The sequence below is a fragment of the Myotis daubentonii genome, chromosome X (assembly GCF_963259705.1).
Source record: "Myotis daubentonii chromosome X, mMyoDau2.1, whole genome shotgun sequence".
Lineage (NCBI taxonomy): Eukaryota > Metazoa > Chordata > Mammalia > Chiroptera > Vespertilionidae > Myotis > Myotis daubentonii.
Window position 1 is genome coordinate 67,266,940 of NC_081861.1, and position 19,768 is coordinate 67,286,707.

Consider the following 19,768-nt stretch of genomic DNA (forward strand, 5'->3'; position numbering starts at 1 on the left):
TAATTGCACACTGCCAAGAAAGTAACATAACAATATATTTTAAGATATACCATGAATATAGCTTAAGCAATGTTTTCAAGATAGATTCTATGATTATTTTGAATGAAAAGAGAAAAGCTCATCTCTACAAATGTGCTTTGATGTCAAAAGAAGTGAAGTTTAAAAATGTCAACATATAATCATTCTCAATAGCATCCATCACAGTCTTCAAAATGTCAGATATAGACTGTACTTATTTTTAAACCAATTAATAACCTTTCTTTTTCAAGCTAGTTAATTAAAAGGATGTATGTGGGCTTTATTTTTCCTTTTAAATACTATTTTAAGCTTAGTAAAATGCTAAGATTTTTTTTTTTTGGCTTTTCTGACTGCATTTCTCGCTTGCTCTGTAGAAAGAAAAAAAAGATATGTTGCAGCTAAGCTGGGTTCTCTAGCTTTTTCCCTCCCATCTTCTTACCTGGTATCTAAGTTTTTCCAAATTTGTTTTTTTATAAAATACTAGGGGCCCGGTGCACGAAATTCGTGCACTGGGTGTGTGTGTGGGGGAGTGTCCCTCAGGCAGCCTGCCCCCTCTCACATACTGGGAGCCCTCAGGCATTGACCCCCATCACCCTCCAATCGCAGGATCGGCCCCTTGCCCAGGCCTGACGCCTCTGGCTGAGGCGTCCGGCCCGGGCAGCGGGGACCCGCAGCTGCAGCAGCCCCACGATCATGGGCTTCGCTTTAGGCCCAGGCAAGGGACCCCTAGCTCCTGGGACTGCCAGCTTCGACCGTGCCCAGCTCCCATCGCTGGCTCTGGAACTCCTCTCCTTTGAAAATGTGAGACTGCCCCCCAGCCATGATCGGAGAATCAGGTGCCTTTGCCCTGCCCCCCAGCTCTTAGCTCCCCCCTGGGTTTCCGATCACTGTCAGTGTCAGGGGGCTTCTTCCTGCTTTCCCTTTCACCTCCCTGCATTGTGCCTAGGTATGCAAATTAACCGCCATCTTGTTGGCAGTTAACTGCCAATCTTAGTTGGCAGTTAATTTGCATATAGCCCTGATTAGCCAATGAAAAGGGTAGCTCGTACGCCAATTACCATTTTTCTCTTTTATTAGTGTTGATATCCAGAACATTAACTAAAATCTACAACCATGTTAAACCCAAAATATAATACCTTAGAAATATGTGGAATCTAATGAACAAAATAAAGTAACAAACAGAAGGAAACAGATTCATAAATACAGATAATAGACTGACAGCTGTCAAGGGGGGGGGGCAAGGGTGGGAATGTGTAAAAAAGATGAAGGGATTAAGTCAAAAACAAACAAACAAAAAACCTCATAGACATAGACAACAGCATGGTGATTACCAGGAGGGAAGGGGAGTTGGGGGAGGTAAAAGAGGGTGAAGGCGGGATAAATGGTGATAGAGGGAGACTTGACACAATATACAGATAGTGTATTATAGAATTGTACTCCTGAAACCTGCATAATTTTATTGAGCACTGTCACCCCAATACATTCAATTAAAAATTATTTTTCTTCTACAACTACCTCACAGTGATAGGGGCATCGGGACAAGAAAATTAACACTTACTGATCACCTATTCATTTCTATATTTTTTATTAAATAGGTGAGAAAATTAAGGCTTAGAATGTATCTCATCTAAGAGCACACAGTCAGTAACTGGTGGAAATAATATCCTAACTCAGATCAAATGGACTCCAAAGCCCAAATCCATGCTCCTTTTATTGCACCACATTTTCTTTGAATCTATTTAATCTCACTGGCAGGCTGTGGGTAGACTGGGAGGGGGGGGATCCTAAACACATACCACTGTTGCAATCCTTAAATTGATTCTGATTTTATGTATCCTGTTTTGTCATCATACTTAAGTTAAAGTGCATTATAAGGTTTCTTTCTTTTCTTTCTTTTTTTTTTTTTTGCTTTTAATGCCAGTTGTATTTGTTTACTGTATCTTTTACAATGAAAACTTAGATCTTTTACTTTTTTTCAGTATTGCTTCCAACAAAATTGAGGTCAAAATTAATTCACATACTATTAATAATTGTTCTGTATATGCACTTATTAGAACAAGGGCTATAGTATTTGATAAACACATGTGCATGCAAACACACAACTTCCTTCCCATTTGAGTGAAACCAATAAGATTATATTAAGATAATTGATCAGTAGATCAAACTACATCTAGACATTCTTTACTCTGTATTAATTACTGAAGGTTTTATTAAGAAAAAAATGTTCTATTTAATACTTTCCAGGAATTCAAGCAGCATAACAACGTAATTATGTCAATTAGTAGGAAATTAGTATTCTACTTCACATAACTACAGTGTTGGGCAAAAGTAGGTTTAGACTTGTGAGCACGCAAAACAGAGTTTATTCTTGTATTATTATTATTTATTAATTATTATTTTACTTTTCATAGAAACAAACTCAAACCTAGTTTTGCCCTATCATGTATATTAAACTGTTAAATTTGTATTACCACAAAATTTTCTAATGATATAAATGGCCAAAATTTAACATTACTGTATCAAATGGGTCCTTTTCAACCACAATTATTTTTATACTAGAGGACCGATGCAAGAAATTTGTGCAAGGGGCTCAGCCACCGTGGCATCATCCAGAAGGTTGTCCGGTCTAATTAGCATATTATGCTTTTATTATTATAGATAAGCGATAGTGAATAAAATTAAACATTTGCCTAGATTAACAATAAAAGACTTTAGTTACAAAATATGTAACTGTGTTTTACAAATAAAAATCAAAACACTCATGACAAAATATTAGAAATATTCACAAGGCAAAGTTTTAAAGTGATGCATATGTTGATCTTTCAAAAATTTTTATCATAAACAAACCTGTAATCATATTAACTTGCAGCAATGGTGACAGAAAATGACATTTTTATTTAATCCTTTTTTTTCTAAATATATTTTCATTGATTTCAGAGAGGAAGGGAGAGGGAAAGAGAGATAGAAACATCAATGATGATAGAGAATCGCTGATCAGCTGCCTCCTGCATGCCCCCTACTAGGGACTGAGCCCACAATCTGGGCATGTGCCCTTGACCAGAATTAAATCCCGGACTTTTCAGTCAGCAGGCTGACACTCCATCCACTGAGCCAAATTGGCCAGGGCTAATCCTTTTTATAGTACCATAATTGTTTTCTTAATTCAAGAACATCTTTCTAGCTTTTTAGTTTTTTTTTTTTCTTTCACGTTTTCCAAGTTGCTATGAATTTATTACCTATGTAGCTATGGTAAACTCACATAGCTAATTTTATTTTTATATAAATAGCACATTCACATGTTTCAAAATTCAAAAGTGAAAAGTGATATATTGATAATTTTCTGCTTCTATTCTCGGGTACAGTTACCCTCCCTTCACACATGATACAAATATTATTGTCATTTGTTTTATGTCATTCCAGTAATATTTACTGCAAATAAAAGCAAGTTCATGCTTCCATATGTTAACCTCATTCCTCATATTTTTTAAACAAGTGGCAATATACTAATCACAGTATTCTGTACCCAGTTTTTCTACTTAATATATTTTGAAGATCTTGCCAGTTCCACATATAAAGCAGTCCCTTTATTATATTTTATAGTTGTACAATATTCCATTATGCAGATATATGATAATTTATTTAACCAGTACTCTCTTGATGAGTGCAACACATAACTTTTTATATTAGGCATATCATACATGTATAACTATATAGAATAAATTATTTGAAGGACAATGTTGGGTATAAGGTTAAATGCAATTGTATCTTGCCAAGCTGGTTTTCACCGATGTCTCAATTTATGCGCTCTAGTAATGTATGAGAGTCTGTCCCTCACCTTAAGGCAGCACATCTTTGGCAGTCATAACTAATTCCTTTTGTTGCTCATCTAAAATTACAGAATTATCGTTGACAACTCCTTTTCATTTATATGTTGCATGAAATTCATTAGGAACTCTTTTTGGCTCTACCTTCAAATTATATGTACAATCTGTCCACTTCTTACCACCTCCACTCTGGTCCAAGCAACCAAAAATTCTTATTTGGATAATTACAATAGACTCATCATTGGCCTCTCTATATGTCTCAACCATCTTATACACTTTTCTCCTTAGACTACCTAGGATGATCTTTTAAAACTCTAGACCTAATCATATACATTCCTTGTGAAAAACCCTTAATTTTCATGCAATGTTACTCAGACTAATAATTATTTAAAAATGGCCTTTGCATGATATGGATATTTACAAAGGACAAATCTAGCTATTATCCCTCTCTAGAGCCACCTGATCTTTTATCTCAATTTCTCTTTGACATCTGATTGTTTCTCCTGTTTTTCTATGCAGATGTTCTTTCTGCTCATCAATGCACATGGCCTAAAAAATGACATATCAGTTATTTATTATTATTTTCATTTATCTTTATTATTAAAAGTATTACAGATTTTCCCCCATTGCCCCCCTCCACCATTTTCCTTCATTCCCCCACTCCACCCTGGATTCTCCAATTAACAGTCTACAAATTGATTAAATTATAAGGAAATAATTATATTGGTTTGCCTATATAAGGGGGTAAAAGGAATCTCTTAGCTAGAGATATGAAGCTTACTTCAAATGAAAAAACATGGTTTTGGTAGGCATTCTTAGCCTGAGACATACTAGCAAATAATGATCCCTTCCATAATTCTAAAATATTTTAAATTAAAACTCATATCTTTGTATAGCATTTTCATAAAACCTTTGTATTTTATATGTTCTTACCTCAAAAGAGGAATTGTCATAAAAAAACAAGGCTTTAGCCGAAACCGGTTTGGCTCAGTGGATAGAGCGTCGGCTTGCGGACTGAAAGGTCCCAGGTTCGATTCCGGTCAAGGGCATGTACCTGGGTTGCGGGCATATCCCCAGTGGGAGATGTGCAGGAGGCAGCTGATCGATGTTTCTCTCTCATCGATGTTTCTAACTCTCTATCTCTCTCTCCCTTCCTCTCTGTAAAAAATCAATAAAATATATTAAAACAAACAAACAAACAAACAAATAAATAAATAAATAAATAAATAAATAAATAAATAAATAAAACAAGGCTTTGAAACAGGAAAAAGAACAATAAGGCTTAAGAGTAGAGGACATTCATTTAATTTTTTATAAGCTGCACTGTACATATGAATTGATGGCCACTAATATGACAAAATATGCTGTGTCTGATTTTCACAAACATGTGTAAGAATCTCATTGGCTTTTGCAGTGTGGTTTTAATATGATGATGACTAGAATAAGAGGGGATAAAGAGAGATAATCTTTCAAGTTATTTATTCTTTTCTTCTTATTATTATTATTATGATTATTTTAAAGTTTACATTCAATATTATTTTGTATTAGTTTCAGGTATATAGTATAGTGGTTAGACAATTCAAGTAATTTCTGATCCCACTGCTTTAGGCATAATTTAAAAGATGTATTATGAATTATTTAAGATATTCAAAAAGTATAAAGGATTATTAAATGTACCGCCACTGATTACCTTAGAAAAAAAATACCGAGAATACAGTTGAAAGACCTTCTGTTCTCCCCTCCAATTCCTGATACTTGCTTTCCTCCTGAAACCAGGGTAATCACTATTCTGAATTCCTTTTTATTATACATTCTTTGGGGGAAAAATTATCACTATAAGTTTTTTTTTTCTTTCATCAGTTTATTTTATCAAACTATATTTACCTCCCTCTTTTTAATTAAAAACATATTTTTAAATTACCTTTATTCTTTTTTTACTATTAAAACCTTTTTTAAAAATATAAAGATACTGCACTGAATTTTAATCTTAAAAAATAATATTATCTATTGCTTATTGTTTCCTTTTGATACCAGCTTAAATGAAAGTTAGAAAAGACTTAAGCAGTTTATTGGACTGACTGAGATTTATTTTTTCCACTTATTGGGTGAGATGTGAGAACTCAGGAGAGGCCATAAGGGGAGTTGTTAATTTATTTTTTTTCTGTCCTGAGGGATAAATAAAAATTTTTGTTCCAGCACTCCATAAAAATATTTTTTTTCCAGAATATAAGGACTTGCTTCCAATTTCTCTTTACTCTTTTGTAAAAGTTATATTTTTGGTTCTGTTTTATATTTTTTTTAAATCCAAAAAATGATCAATTTACTAACTTTTTAATTCACATTGTCATTATTTTCTTGGCTTGGGCAAAACACACACACAGTATTTCTATTTTTATATAGTAATCAACAGATATAAAATGTAAATATGAGTTTTATAGCTATGAAGAAAATTATTATTATTATTATTATTATTATTATTATTATTATGTCTTATAAAAGGCTATAACCAAGGTATATTATAGCTACTCTAAATTGGGATATACACCTAAACAAATGCTTACTTGCAAGTTTCTTTCAGGTTCCAAGAAACAATATTCTGGTCTGTTGCTATTTGAAATGTTTATATTCAATACACAATCTTTATTTCTGATCATATGGTAAACTTTCCCTCTTCAAGATTGTCAGAGATGAATTTCCAGTCCAGCATGTCAGGAGCTTAGAACTTGGCACTCCAATCTAACAACTAAAAAGCTAAACAAACGGACAACTATTTTTATATCTATAAGAGAAGTAAGGTTACAGGGCAAATTGCTTCTCCAAAAATTGGAGAGACAGAAAGGTGGATAAAGAGAATCACAATTTATGAGAGCAGAAAGCCACAAGCAGAAAGCTCCACAGGAACAAGTACTGGGATATGAAAACCTGAACTGAATTGATAAATCCGTGTGGGCTCAATGAGACAACTCTGAGATATTAAAGCTCCAAGGGAACCCAGTCTTATGTGGGGGACTCCATGCTTACATGAGTTTTACCACTAGAAGCTCTACCAAGTCTTCATGATTAATATTGGAGAAATATCCCTTATATGACTTTGGCAGTGAGGGTAGAGAAACAACCATTTTGAAATATACAAGAGCATTCTGTTCTAAAGATGGCCTGCCCTCAGAAAACAAACAAAAACACATAACTATTTTACCAAAACCTAACTTGCTATGGATTTATTAGAAGCTAGCCTAACAAGGGGAAAAGAAATACTCAATTCCAGTTCCCTCTAGACCAGGGGTGGGCAAACTTTTTGACTCGAGGACCACAATGGGTTCTTAAACTAGACCGGAGGGCCGGAACAAAAGCATGGATGGAGTGTTTGTGTGAACTAATACATGTTAACACTGCTGCTGGTGAAGGAGCAGAGGGGAGAGCAAGAGAACCCTCCCCTCTTTCGGCTCCGCGGGCCGGATAGAACAGCAGAACGGGCGGATCCGTCCCGCAGGCTGTAGTTTGCCCACAGCTGCAGACTTTCACTTGAGGAAAGAGAAACACTCAACTTCAGTCCCCTTAAGACATCCACTGCCATATAAGAGGGGAAAAATAAGCCAAGAAGCATTTTTGAAGTTCACAGTTTAGGGGCACAAGATCAACAAAAGAAATCTTAATCACAGGACTATAGAATTCTGTTAGCGCCTCACATTACTACTACATTACTAAATGACTCTTTATAACAGTTCTTTCATCAAATGTCCATCTTCCAACAAAAAATTAAAAGCATGCTAAAGGCAAAAAACAAAATTAAAACACACAAAAAAACCCACAACACAGCTTGAAGACACTGAAAAAGCATCAGACCCCGAGGCATATATGCAAGGAATGTTGGAATTATCAGACAGGAATTTTAAAAATGTATAAATAATGCACCAAGAATTTTAATGAAAAATAGTAGACAGCATGCAGGAGTAAATGGATTACATAAACAGAGAGATGAAAATTCTAAGAATGAATCATAAATAAATGCTAGAGATCAAAATCACTGTAACAGAAATGAAGAATGTCTTTTAATTACTAGACTGGACATGGATGGGGGAAGAATCTCTGGGGATATGGCAATAGAAACTTACAAAACTGGATATCAATGGGAAAAATTGCTAAAACAACAGAATAAAATATATAAGAACTGTAGAACAACTATAAAATGTAGCATACCTATATTGGGAATATAAAGAAAAGAAAGAAAATCAAGAAATGTAAGACATAAGAATGACTGAGAATTTTCCCAAAATAACGTCAGACTCCAAACCAGGAATGTCAGAATATATCAAGCAATATAAATGTCAAACAACTACACCTAGGAATATAATATTTAAATTTTAGGAAGTCAAATAAAAAGACACGTTTTAGAAGACTTAACATCCTTAAACTGTCCATACTATGTAAAGCAATCTATAGATTCAGTGCAATTCCTATCAAGATACCAATGGTGTATTTCACAGACCTAGAACAAACACTAAAACAATTTATATGGAACCGCCCCCCTACCCCGCAAAAAAGAGAGAGACTCAGAATAGTCTCAGAAATCTTGAGAAAGAAGAACAAAGTTAGAGGAATCACAATACTTGCTATCAAGCTATACTATCAAAATAGAATGATACTGGCATAAGAATAGGCATATAGATCAATGGAACAGAACAGAGAGCCCAGAAATAAACAAACACCTCTATGATAAATTAATATTTGACAAAGGAAGCAAGAGCGTATAATGGAGCAAAGGCAGTCTCTTCAATAGATGGTGTTGGGAAAATTGGACAGGTACATGCAACAAAAATGAAACTAGACCACCAACTCACATCATACGCAACAGTAAACTCAAAATGGATAAAAGTCTTTAAGACAGGAAACCATAAAAATCTTAGAAGTATCCATAGAAAGCAAAATATCAGACATATCTGGTAGCAATATCTTTACTGATACATCTCTTAGGACAATGGAAACTAAGGAGAAAATAAGCAAATGGGACTACATCAAAATAAAAAAGCTTCTGAAACTATCAACAAAACAACAAGAGAGCCCACTGCATAGAAAACGTATTTGCCAATGTTACACCGGATAAGTGTTTAATCTCCAAAATTTATAGGGAACTCATATAACTTAACAAAAGGAAGATAAACAATCCAATCAAGAAATGGGCAAAGGACCTACAAAAGACCAAGAAACATATGAAAAATAGTCATTAATCATCCAAGAGATGCAAATCAAAATGACACCTGTCAGAATGGCTATCATCAACAAATCAACAAAGGACAAGTGCTGGCGAGGATGCAGAGGAAAAGGAACCCTCATGCACTGCTGGTGGGAATGCAGACTGGTGAAGCCACTGTGAAGAACAGTATGGAGCTTCCTCAAAAAACTAAAAATGGAGCTCCCATTTGACCCAGTAATCCTACTTCTAGGAATATATCCCACAAAATCAGAAACACCAATCAGGAAGTATATATACACCCCTATGTTCATAGCAGCACAATTTACAATAGCTAAGATTTGGAAACAGCCTAAGTGTCCATCAGCAGATGAATGGATTAAAAACCTGTGGTACATCTATACAATGGAATACTACGCTGCCACAAAAAAGCAAGAACTCATCATTTGCAACAGCATAGATCATCCTGGAAAGCATTATGCTAAGTGAAATAATCCAGTCAGAGAAAGATAAATATTATATGATCTCACTCATTTTGGGAATTTAATGAACAATATAAACTGATTAAAAATAGAGCTAGGGACATAGAAGCATTGAATAGACAGTCAAACTTCAGAGTGAAGGCAGGGGAAGGTGTGAGGGGGGTATAAGGGATCAACCAAAGGACTTGTATGCATGCATATAAGCATAACCAATGGGCACAGACATTAGGGGGGTGAGATCCTGTGCTGGGGGGTGTGAGTGGGCTGGGAGAGGTCAATGAGGTTAAAAGGAGATATATGCAATGCTTTCAACAGTAAAGAATTAAAAAAAAAGAAACTAGACCACCAGCTTATACAAGAATATACTCAAAATGGATAAAAGATTTTAATGCAAGTCATGAAACCATAAAATATCCTAGAAGAAAACATAGACAATAAAATCTCAGACACCTCACATAGCAGTATTTTCACCAATCCATCGCCTAAGGCAAGGGAAACAAAGAAGGGGGGGGGGGAAATAAGCAAATGGGACCAAATCAAATTAAAAAACTTTGCACAGCAAAAACAAATAACAATCAACAAAATGAAAAGGGAACCCACTGAATGGGAGATTATATTTGCCAATGATACATCTCATAAGGGGTTAATTTCTAAAATATATATAAAACTTATATAACACCATGAAGACAAACAATCCAGTTAAAAAATGGATAAAAGAGAGAAGGAGCTGCCCCATAAGCCAAGTCAGGGGAAAAGTGAATAAGTGGGGGTGACACTGAGGGGCTCCAGGGAAGTTGTAGCCATCATGACCACCTTCCAAACCAAGATGGATCCTCTCCTCTGGGGTATGTCACCTACCCCTAACAAGATTCTGGTTTTCTCAAAGAGACACCCACCTCTCCCCATAGTCAAGCCCTGAGACCTGGACCAGGAGAACCAAGATCCAAAGAAATTGGAGCAGAAAATCAATACTCAACTTCCTCTTTTTGACTCAGCAGGCCCCAGGCCAGAAGCCACACATGAAACACAGAAATCAGAGAGATTGGTGGGGAACACTCTGCTTCGTAATCCATTGGAGGAGCTCAGGCCTAGCCATAAGGAACAAAATGTGAGGCCTGGGTTTCCTCCCCAGAATAGGATTCCAGGGCTCATAGTGTGGGAAACTGTTTATTGCCTTCACTATCTGATAAGCATAGACAGAGAACTCCCCGAAACCCCCAGAAGGCTGGGTACCTTTGAAGCCCTAGCAAAGGTCTGAGCGAGGCACCACCTCTGTTTGTCCAGACAGTGGTAGCTGAAACTACTCCCCCATTTATTATTATGTAAATCCTTGCTGATGGGCTAGTCTGCTTGTTACTAGGGGGTCACCTGCCTAAGGGCTATGCTATGGGGGCATCCCAGATCAATAAAAGCTTGGTGAGGCCTGAGCATGGAGGAAGTCCTTAGGGACTTGCCGCCTGGTCCCCCAATATTGCAAAATTATCTTGTGTCTTTTTCTCTCATTTGTTGTGCAGCTCCTCTTTCAGATACCGAACCCTACTCCACGCAGAACGTGGAGGTAGTCTTACACGACACATAGAGTTTGTGGCTGACCCTGAGCCCTGGCTCCCATCCGGTCAAGTGAGGGGCTGAAGAGCTGTCACCTGGGGCATCAGCCCAGACTGGCTCAGAGAGTACTGGTTCAAGGGAGCCAGGGAGGCACCATCCAGAGGGGCCAGGGTACCTGCACCTCTACATATTTGGGTCCAAGAAACACCCTCCCCCCCACAACCTGACTGGACCCTGCCGGGGCTTCCTGCTTTTTGAGGCTGGAGGGACCAGGACCCCACAGCTGGACCTTGTGCACCCAGAAGCTAGAGGCTATGATTCCACCTTCAGGACCTTCCTTTCACCCCTCTGCTCTCCCCACCTTCCAGGAGCTAAAAGAGAGACAGGTGGCAGCAGCCGGACTGTAGTGAGCCAGGCCTCAGGATTGCACCTGGAGAACCCAGTCCAGCCTGCTTCCTCTTTCCCGGAAGGAGAACATGAAGTAGTCACTCACTCAGATGGAGGAGGAAAGGGCCTTCTTGGTCTGGTCTGGCCTAGTGGTTCCATTAAGAGAATGCTGGGAGCTAACCCACACCAAGGACAGCCATGACTGCCACCTGATGCCCTCCCCTGGCCATGTGCTGCTACCATCCATTCCCCATCCATCCCTCTTTGGATCCGCTCAGTGTGTTTCCTCCCCTGGCTCCTCAGCTCCGCCCTCATATTCATTGTGAGGCATCTTGCCATTTGCCCCGAAACCCAGTTCACACCCCCATCCCATCAACCCCCAAAGCTCAACAGGCCCAATGTTTGAGTGGCCTCTCTCCTCAGTCTTGCCCTGAAAAGCCTGCCCTGCCCTGGGAGCAGATTGAAGTCCAGTTATTTGACCAGGAGAGATCTGGGAAACCACCGTGGCAACTCCTCATGGACCCCACCCTAGTAGAACCCCAAACATCCAAGAGCTGAAGATGCAGTGCATCATACCCTGAAGCAGCTTTTGCAACAGGAGGTAGAGGGGCTGGCAGGGAGCAAGTGTGCCCCCCTTAATGGAGGCTCCTCTCTGGATATGGTTGAACTTCAGTCCCTGCTGGCAGAGGTTCCTAGATCCCTGAATGCCCCAGAGCAGAATTCTGGGGCTTTCCGCCTTCCTGAACTGTTACAGCACTCTGAACTACCAAAGCCCTGCTTTCTAGAGGAGTGTGGGGAATCACAGCTCTGCCCTGGAGCAGAGCCTGAGGCAGCTCAGCCCTTTCCACCAGCAGAGCCAGGGTTCCCAGAGCCCTGCCATAGGAGGGAGCCTGAGATACCAGAGCCTACCACCCAGAAACAGCCTGAGGTATCTGAGGCCTGCCCTCCCATAGAGCCTGGATTAATTCAGGCCTGCTCCCAGGGGAAGACTGGACTTCCAGAGCCCTCCCCTGGGGCAGAGCCTGAAGCATCAGAGGCCTGCTCTCTGGAACCTAGGTGTACAGAGTCTAGTCCACAGTCCTGCTGTGGTCAGTGGACTCCAACAACCACCAGTGTGATCTTCTCCTCTCAATGCCCACTTTGTATCAGCCCCCCAATCTGCTCACTCCAGTCTCTGAGGGCCCCAGCAGGCCAGGCAGGCCCCAGCAGTCTGGCCCTGAGGCAGCATCTCAAAGCATGTCTGACTGCCATCCGCTACTTCCATTAGGTGTGCCTGGATGATGAGTGTGCCTTCTACACCAGCCGAGCCCCTACTTCAGGCCCCTCTTGGGTCTGCAACAATCCTGTAGCCAAGTTATTGGGCTGACAGGATGCCCTGTGTTTTATTCCAATTGATTCTGCAGCCCCTCCAGATTCTCTAACATAAAACACCCACTTCCACCCGCTCCTGCCCTATCTTCATTCTTCCTTTTAGCCCTTATTTATTTTCAGTCCACCCCATGGGATTGGGAGTCTGGGAGTTGACATCCTTTTATCCTTCAATAAAGTTTCTAAAGTGTCTGGGAAAAAAATGAACAAAGGACCTGAATAGACACTTCTCCAAAGAGGATATATAAATAGGCAATAGATATATCAAAAAATACTCAATGTCACTAATCATCAGAGAAATTCAGATTAAAACCATGAGATATCACTTTACACCTGTCAGAATGGTTATCATTAATAAATCAACAAACAGGTGCTGATGAGAATAAGGAGAAAAGGAAGCCCTAGTGCAGTTGGTGGGAATGCAGACTGAAGCAGCCAGTGGAAAACAGTATGGGATTTCCTCAAAAAATTAAACATTGAACTGCCTTTTGGCCCAGCAATCCCACTTCTGGGACTATATTTTAAAGAACTTGAAACACTAATTTGAAAGAATATATCACACCTATATGCATAGCTGCATTATTTACAATAGCCAAGATCTGGAAACAAACCAAGTACTCCTCTGTAGATGAGTGGTGTTCCATTGTACATTTACACCATGAAATACTACACAGTTGTAAAAAAGAAGGAAATTTTATCTTTTGTTACAGCCTAGGTAGGCCTGGAGATTATTATGTTAAGTGAAATATGCCAGTTATATAAAGCCAAATACCATATGATATCACTTACGTGTGGGTTCTAATGTGCATAATAAACAAGAACAAAATAGAAACAGAGGCATGGATACATGAAACAGACTGACAGCTATCAGAAGGGAGTGAGGTTGGGGTTTGGAAGAAAGAAGGTGAAGGGATTACCAAAAAAACATTTATATCTAAAACAAATACAGACAACAGTGTGGTGATAGCCAGAGGGAAAGGAGGATGGGCATTGGTAGAGGTGGGTTAATGGGGGAAAATGAGGTTAGGAAAGGATCTTGCTTGGGGTAATGGGTGCATGATGCAGTGTGAAGATGATGTTTTATTGAGTCACTAGAGACCTGGTGCACGAATTTGTGAGTGTTTGGGGTTCCTTGACCTGGCCGGCAATTGGGGCCTATCTGGGCTGTCTTGACCAGTGCTGATGGGGCAATGGGGGCCGGCCAACCGGCAGGAGGGACCACAGGAGTTTGGCCAGCCATGGGAGGTTGGCTGTGGGAACACACTGACCACCAGGGGGCAGCTCCTGCATTGAGTGTATTCCTCCTGGTGGTCAGTGCACATCATAGTGACTGGTCAACCAGTCGTTCGGTTGACAGGTCATAAAGGTCGCTTAGGCATATATATATATATATATATATATATATATATATATATATATATATATATATATATATATATTATAACCTGTATGACCTCTTTGGTTTTGCAAATCAATGTAACACCAATAACTTCAATTAAAGATAATAAAAACTAAAACAAAAAAAGATGAAAATAGAAAAAAGAAGCTCAAATTAAACATAAAGCAAGCAAATGGAAGGAATTAATACAGACTATACTGAATGTTAATGAAATAGAGAGTGAAAAAACAAACAGAAAAAAGCAACAGAACAAAAAGTGGGTTCTTTGAAAAGTTCAGCAGAATCTAAAAACTTTGAGGTAGATTAACCAGGAATAATAATAATAAAAAAGATTATATTACCAAGATCATAAATATAAAGAGGGCCAATACTACAAAACACTCAGAAAATTAAAGAAATAATTATTAAAGAATACTATGAATAATTGCATGCCAACATATTTGGTAACTTAAATAAAATAGAAAAATTCCTAGACCGACACAAACTACTGAAAGTGACAAGAGAAAAAGTAGCTAATTTGAATAGAAAAATAGCCTTATCCAGAATTTGCATTAATAACCAGCAATATAATCACAAAGTTGTAGCCAAAGGTTTTTACTGTGTAGTCTACCAAACATTTTAAAGAATTGATACAAATTTTCACAAACTCTTCCAAAACAGAATAGAAAGGAACAATTCACAACTCTTTCTTTTTCTTTTCTTTTTTTTTTTTTTGCTTACATTTTCTTTTTCTTTTTTTTAAATTTAAATTTATTGGGGTAATGTTGGTTAATAAGATTATATATGTTTCAAGTGCACAAGTCTATAATACATCATCTGTATATTGCATGGTCTGCCCACCACCCAAAATCATACCTTCTGTTACTATATATTTGACCCCCTTTCCTTTATTACCCCCACACCCCTTCCCTGTGGTAATCACCATACTATTCTCTGTGTCTATGAGGTTTTTTTTGCATTTTTTAAAAACCTTATTGTTGAAAGTATTACAAATGTCCCCCCACCTCCCCTCTTTGATGTATCTATGAGTTTTTGTTTTTCTTGGTTTTTTCCTTTGTTGCTTTCAGTTTTATATCCCACATATGAGTGAAATTTATGGTTTTAACTTTTTCTGCCTGACTTATTTTGCTTTTCAGTGTTATTCTAATATAAAACCAAAAATAACATGAACAAAATAAAGAAAAACATCTATAGATCAATATCAGATTTTAAAAAGCTTCAACAAAGTACTAGCCAAGTGAATCCAGCAGCATATTAAATGAGTTATACACCATGTTCGTCTGAGATTTATCCCAGGAATTCAAGGTAGATTTATCATCCAAATATTCACTCAGTTTAATACACCAAACTAATAGTTTACAAAACAGAAACATGATCATCCATAGAATTTTAAAAAACCACAATTGATGAAATCTAACATTATTTCGTTATAAAAGCACTGAACAAAGAATAAAAGGAGAATCTCACAACTCGACAAAGTGTATCTATAAAAAATATCATACTTTATGGTGAAAGACTGCATCCAAATCCCCCAGGATCAGTAATAAGTCAAGAATGTGTGCTCTTGCCACTTCCATTGTCCTGGAGATTCTCATTGGGGCAGTTAGTCAAGCAAAAAGGCATATAGATTGGAAAGGAAGAAGTAAAACTATCTCTGTTTGTAAATTACATGATTTGTACATACATATTTGAGGGAAACTAATTAAAATATTAGAACTAATAATTGAATTCAAGATAGAAGATCAAAAAAGAAAAGTCAATTGTATTGCTATATACTATCAATGAACAAACTGACAATGAAATTAAGAAACAATTTTATTTACAATACAATACAATACATAAGAATAATTTTAACAGAAGTGCCAACTTTGTATCATGAAAGGTACAAAATTTCCTTAAAATAATTTAGAGATCAAATAAGTGGGAAGATATTTGAAGACTTACTATATCAGAAGACTTACTATGTTAAGACTTAATATTGTTAATATTGTAATCCTCCTCAATAGATCAACAGAGTTAATGCTTCCCTACTGGAATCTAAAATGGGTCAATTGTAGAAATTGCCAAACTAATCCTAAAATTCATATGGACTTAAAGGAAGCCCATAAAATCCAAAACTATCCAGAAAAGGAAAAATAACATTTGAGGACTCACAATACTTATATACTTAGAACCCAAGGCAAAGAAAAAATAACCATGGCAGTGTGGTATTGACATAAGAATGGATATATAGATAAATGGAATAGAATTGAGAGTCCAGAAATAAATCCTTACATTTATAGTCAACTGTTTTTCAGCAAGGGTGTCAAGACAGTTGAGTGGAAAAATAACAGTCTTCTCAGCAAATGGAAATTGGATAATTGGACATCCACATGACAAAGAATGAAGTTGAACCCTTCATCTCATACCATATTGAGAAATTAATGCAAAATGGATCACAGACATTAATGTATGGGCTAAATGTATAAAATGTTTAGAAGAAAATATAAAAGTAAAATTATATATTCTTGGATTAGGCAATAGTTTCTTAGATATGATACCTAAATCACAAACAACCAAAGAAAAAATAAATTGGACTAGATCAAAATTAAAAATTTTGCCCTAACCGGTTTGTCTCAGTGGATAGAGTGCCAGCCTGCAAACTGAAAGGTCCCAGGTTCAATTCCTGTCAAGGGCATGTACCTTGATTGCGGGCACATCCCCAGTAGGGGGTGTGCAGGAGGCAGCTGATCAATGTTTCTCTCTCATTGATGTTTATAACTCTATCCCTCTCCCTTCCTCTCTGTAAAAAATCAATAAAATATAAAAAAACTAAATTTTTTTATTTGGGATGATTATATATATATATATATATATATATATATATATATATATATATATATACAAATTCGTCCAGAATGCCATAACGGTCACGATGGAACAAATTTGCATATTACCTCTTTATAGGCTGCACACGCAGATGTGGGGAACGGGGACTGCTGTGCAGTGAGGCAAGCCATGGATGGCACAGGCAACCAGCAATTGCGCAGAGAACAGTAAGCAGGGCTCGCCTATCTGAGTGGTGATGATCAGGTCTGCAGAGAGCAGGGCGAAGCAGGCCCTCAGAGAACAGGATGCATGGCCTGCCAGTCACAGCGGATGATTAGGTCTGTAGAGAGCAGGGTGGAGCAGGCCCTCAGAGAACAGGAAGGATGGCCTGCCAGTTTCCACACCCATGATCAGGTCTGCAGAGAACAGGATGGAGCAGGCCTGCAAGGGAGCTGGAGCCGAGAGGCAGGGGGTGGCATGCCCAGGACACCACTACTAGGAGACAGTGTGCCAGCAGGCCCTCCTCTGCACATGAGCTGCAGAGGAAACACCTTTTCTTACAGCCCATTGGCTAAGCTCCCTGTATACCAATCTCAGTGTTCTTGATAAATTTGGTAATAAGAATCCAAGAAGGTGATCTAGGGGTTTTCCATCTCACTCCTGGAGGAAAAAACAAATGTCCACTCCTGGAGGGGATAAGAAATGTCATATCCTTCCTTAGCCGGTTTTCCTCAGTGGTAGAGCCTCCGCCTGTGGACTGCAGGATCTGGGTTCGATTCTGAACATGGGCATGTACCTAGGTTGCAGACTCCTCCTTGGCCGGGGCCCAGGTCAGGGTTCAAGCAGGAGGCAACCAATCGAAGTGTCCCTCTCACATTGATGTTTCTCTCTTTCCCTCTCTCTTCCACACTCTCTAAAAATCAATGGAAAAATATCCTCAGGTGAGGATTAAAAAAAAAGAAAGAGATGTCATATCCTATGAAAGAGACATCTTGAAAATGCCTAAAAACAGTTGACATCTTTTTGTGGTGAAGGGACTGGAGTCTGTGTTGATTAAAACACCTTGTGGCCAGCAGTGACAGCAGCAATGGGGTGATGGGGGTGGTGCCTTCCCCTGATCAGCCTGCAGAGGGAGGCCAGACTCCGGTTTAGGCCCGCTCCCCACAGGGAGCGGGGCCTAAGTCTTCAGTAGGACATCCCCTGAGGCTCCCAGACTGTGAGAGGGGCCAGGCTGGGCTGAGGAACCCCCCCCCCCTTGCACGAATTTCGTACACTGGGCCTCTAGTTGGTTAATAAAATTATATAGGTTTTAGGTATACAATTCTATAACACATCATCTGTATATTTTTGTGTGTGTTCACCACCCCAAGTGAGAAAAATTAAAATATTTGTGCATCAAAGACATTATCATAAAAGTAAAAAGATAACCCACAATAAGGAAGAAAATGCTTGCAAATAATATATCTGATAAGGGACTTGTATTGAGAATATATGGAGAGTTCTTATAACTCAATAATAAAAATCAACTCAATAAAGAAAAGTAGGCATTTCTCCACGTAAGAAAGAAATATAACAAATAGGCACATAAAAAGTTGTTCTAGATTATTAGTCAGGAAGGAGATTCAAATTCAAACCACAACGTGATGTCCACACTCACTAAGATACCTGTAATTAAAAAGAGAAACATAAAATGACAAGTAATGGTAAGAAAGTGGAGAACTTGGAAACCTGTGCATTACTGGTGATCATGTAAAATGATTCAGCCACTATGGAACAATTTGTAGATCCTCAGTAAGCTAAATATAGAATTATCATAAGATAACTCAGCAATTCATATATATATATATATATATATATATATATATATATATATATATATATAAAATAAAAACATAATATGCTTATTAGACCGGATGGACGTCCCTTCTGGACGACCTTCTAGACAAAGCCATAGTGGCGGAGTCCAAGGCAGCCACCCTGGCCGTGGGGGCCAAGCCCCTTGCATGAATTTCGTGCATCGGGCCTCTAATATGCATATGTATGTATATATTAGTATGTATATGTATATGTATATGTATATGTATATGTATAATATATGTGTGTGTATATATGTATATCCCCTATATAATAAAAGCCTAATATGCTAAGCTTCCAGTCGTCCAATAACCAGTCAACTGTTCAATCAAAAAAGCATAGTATGCTAATGATATGCTGAGGCTGCTTAAATGCTCATTATGATGTGCACTGACCACCAGGGGGAAGACACTCTGACCAGTAGGTTAGTTTGCTGCTGGGGTCCAGCTGATTGGGACTGAGCGAGATGGGCCAGACATGACCTGGAGCTCTACTGCAGCCCCTCCCTGGCCCGGAACCTGCACTGGTGGTGTTCCTCATCATGACCTATGCCTTCTCACAATCCGGACACCTCAGGGGATGTCAGAGAGCCGGTTTCAGACCAATTCCTCAGGCCACTCCCCTCAGGAGGGTGCCAGATGCAGGGCACATGGCTGGTGTGTGTTACTGCAGCGGCGCTTTCCCGATCATGACAGATTGGGCAAGCGGTGAGGCCAGGATGAGCGGGAACAGCAGGTAAGAGCTGCAGGCGTCGCAGAAACCAGTTTGGCTCAGTGGATAGAGCGTCGGCCTGCGGACTGAAAGGTCCCAGGTTCGATTCCGGTCAAGGGCATGTACCTGGGTTGCGGGCATATCCCCAGTAGGAGATGTGCAGGAGGCAGCTGGTCAATGT

General features: G+C 38.7%; 1 pseudogene; it reads left to right on the forward strand.

Annotated features, from left to right (window-relative positions):
• Nucleotides 1-10,317: 10,317 nt before the first annotated feature.
• Nucleotides 10,318-12,873, forward strand: LOC132224604 (tastin-like; annotated as a pseudogene).
• Nucleotides 12,874-19,768: the final 6,895 nt, after the last annotated feature.